The sequence below is a fragment of the Convolutriloba macropyga genome, unplaced genomic scaffold (genome assembly GCF_964194025.1).
Source record: "Convolutriloba macropyga unplaced genomic scaffold, txConMacr16.3 SCAFFOLD_4087, whole genome shotgun sequence".
Lineage (NCBI taxonomy): Eukaryota > Metazoa > Xenacoelomorpha > Acoela > Convolutidae > Convolutriloba > Convolutriloba macropyga.
In genome coordinates, this window is record NW_027451308.1 from 2,501 (window position 1) to 5,769 (window position 3,269).

Here is a 3,269-nt window from a genome sequence, read left to right on the forward strand (position 1 = left end):
CCCACATCGCCGGTTCTGCTTACCAAAAGCGGCCCACAAAAAGCTTGCATTCATAGTCCAAGTGCAATTAAGTCACAAGGACATCTCACCGATTTATAGTTTGAGAATAGGTGAAGGAAAAATTTTCCCCCATTCCTCTAATCATTCGCTTTAACCGATGAAATTGCTTTGCGAAGATTTTTCAATCTTGCTCAAGCTTTTGCTATCCTGAGGGAAACTTCGGAGGAAACCAGCTACTAGATGGTTCGATTAGTCTTTCGCCCCTATGCTCAGGTCAGACGATCGATTTGCACGTCAGAACCGCTTCGGGCTTCCACCATGGTTTCCCGTGGCTTCGCCCTGCCCAAGCATAGATCACCATCTTTCGGGTCGTGTGCTACTTGCTCTGGATCAGTCATGCAATAAGAGCAAAACCGTCCGTGGTTGCGGGACACCGAATCGGCGCCCTCACCACACAAAGTAGTGCAATTCATAAAAATTACACTGTTCACTTTCATTTCGCGTGTGCGCTTTCAATGAGCGACAACACTTGCAAGCAACTCACACTCCTTGGTCCGTGTTTCAAGACGGGCTGTAGAGAGCATTGAATAGGAAGTTGAGGTCAGACAGGCAATCAAGATCAATTTATCTCATTTTGTTTAGAATCAACAAGAAGAATTCCGAGGAAAAACTTCTGCTCGATTCATTAACAAGATTTGCCAAAAGACGACAACTACACTACTCGGTAGCCGAGAATATAATATCAAGGCATTGAGTATGGTAACGCTCACTCCAGTTCCCCTTCAACAGTTTCACGTACTTTTCACTCTCTCTTCAGAGTGCTTTTCAACTTTCCCTCACGGTACTTGTTTACTATCGGTCTCGCTTTATAATTAGCTTTTGGAGAGACATATCTCCAGCTTCGAGTTGCACTTTCAAACAACTCTACTCATAGGAATGAGCCATTATGACTGGTATCGAAAATGACCTTTACAGGATTTTCACCTTCTTTGATGCTACTTTCCAGTAGACATCAGGACAAATTCACCAGTCTAGCATCAAACCATACCGGACACCGAGAAATGTTGCCATTTCTCTTCCCGATGAGCTTTTCCCTGTTCATTCGCCATTACTAAGGGATTCTCAGTTGATTTCTTTTCCTCCCCTTACTGATATGCTTAAGTTAAGGGGGTTCTCTCGCCCAATTCAGGTTATGTAGTTGATTGTCTCTTAATTGGTTCACTGACCAATATGAGACAGAAACCGATTCAGCAGTTTTGTTCGCTACTACTATCAAACACAGGTCGAAGTTTCCATTCAGTCATTAATTCCAACTTTCAAATGTTGTTGTTTCAGCTTTCGCTTACTAGAAGCAACATAATACTCGCTGCAATACAGACCTCGGGAAAACCCTCACCGTGAATAAGGTTCACTCACATATTTCACTACATTTTGCGTGGGATTGGAGATGAGGCTACTCGTTCTTGCTCAGTACTAGGCTGAAAATTAACGAAACTTCGTTACAAACGTTCACATGTTGATGTTTCCGCTTTCGCGTACTCGAAACAACATAATACTAGTCTTTGTAATTTAGTTTCATAATTTCAACTGTTCTCATGCAGAATTTTTGCTCATTCTTATCCCAAATTTTGACCTGGCTACTAGTTACACTCCTTGTACTTATTGCAAAATGACCACAAATTTCAACAGCTTTCACATGTTGCTGTTTCGGCTTTCGCTTACTACAGTCAACATAATACTCGTTGCAAAATAAGTGCTCGGCATCTGCAATTTTCCAAAGACGAAGTTTCGCCAGTTCAATTTTCGCTCGCCAATTATGGCTACTAATTCACACGGTACTGAGCTCAACAACATTAAATTTGTTCAGCAAGACTTTCACATGTTGATGTTTTGGCTTTCGCCTACTAGAAGCAACATAATACTCGTCTTGTTAGCTCATTCAATGAGAATAGCTTTTCCCGTTGAGAATTTTTGCCTTCAATTGGCGTTGTAGTGAGTTTGGCTACTCAGATCACCAAATACTTGTGACAATTCGAACCAGAAATGTTTTCAATTTTCACATGCTGATGTTTCGGATTCAACCTACTAGAAGCAGCATAATACTTGTATTCAACAATTTCTGTATCAAATCCCAGTTTTCTCTGGTGCATCTTTGCCAAACTATTCCAAACTGCCTGAGTCTGAATACCAATTACAGGTACTAGTAAATGCACGTTACTAAGGACTATATAGTTCTAGGTTACTGTACACAACGACGTTCACATGTTGATGTTTCAGCTGCCGCTTACTAGAAACAACATAATACTTATCGTGCATACCTTTCCATAACTTGTCCTTTTCAGATGCATTAGTTTCCCTTTGTCTTGGCTTCTACAGTCAGACTGGCTACTAGTAACAGCACAGTACTAATCACATATCGTTCTACAGTTTGCAGACAACTTTCACATGTTGATGTTTCAGCTTTCGCCTACTAGAAACAACATAATACTCGCTGTATACATTTGTAGTTCTCTATGTAACTTTCATGTGAAGAAGTTTCGCCAGTCTTTTTGACTGTCTCAAATCTGAGTCATGCTTAGGCTACTAGTTGCTTCATAGTACTTATCGCCTCGAGATCATTGAACAAAACTTGATTTTCACATGTTGCTGTTTCAGCTTCCGCTTACTAGAAACAACATAATACTAGTCTCATTAAGTTCCGTCTCTTTGCAATTTTCTTATGAAGAAAATTCGCCATCACAATGACTCCAGCAGTTCTTGATCAAGGAATGCAATCATTGATCAGAATGCTATTATTTGAATCGGTTCTGCTTTAAGTGTTCCAATTTTATTGGAAGCACCAACAATAGAACATCAATGTGTTCAATCGAGAGTTATATAACCCTGAATCGGACGCAGTCAACAGCCGAAGCCGAGACCGCCTTTTGCGTTAGAGAGGTCGGTAAACAAATCTTGCGATTCATACCGAATTAACACATATAGCTGTGCTCCTCTTCGTAAAGCGAGCCAAGTGATCCCCTGTTGAAGGATGTATTTGGACCAATCTAGTAGCATTTGGTTTCCAACAAGCTCTCCCAAGTTAGCTTACTTATTGGGCTTTTCAACCAATTCGGTTGGCTACAAGCATCATCAAAGTACTAGCCACAGTTTGATCGCAAAATTCTACGACTTTCACATGTTGATGTTTCGGCTTGCGCTTAGCCTACTATAAGCAACATAATACTAGTCATATCATAGAGCGTGATCAGCTTGTGACGTTCTCATGATGA

General features: G+C 40.8%; 1 non-coding gene and 1 pseudogene across 1 annotated transcript in view; both read right to left on the minus strand.

Annotated features, from left to right (window-relative positions):
- The window catches only part of LOC142356550 (large subunit ribosomal RNA), a 3,526-nt gene extending 2,332 nt beyond the window's left edge, over nucleotides 1-1,194 (minus strand). Inside the window, exon 1 of the ribosomal RNA XR_012761438.1 lies at nucleotides 1-1,194. This exon is cut by the window's left edge and continues 2,332 nt beyond it. This is a non-coding gene — a ribosomal RNA (large subunit ribosomal RNA).
- Nucleotides 1,195-2,878: 1,684 nt separating this feature from the next.
- LOC142356549 (5.8S ribosomal RNA) lies at nucleotides 2,879-3,030 on the minus strand (annotated as a pseudogene).
- Between the last annotated feature and the right edge of the window lie 239 nt (nucleotides 3,031-3,269).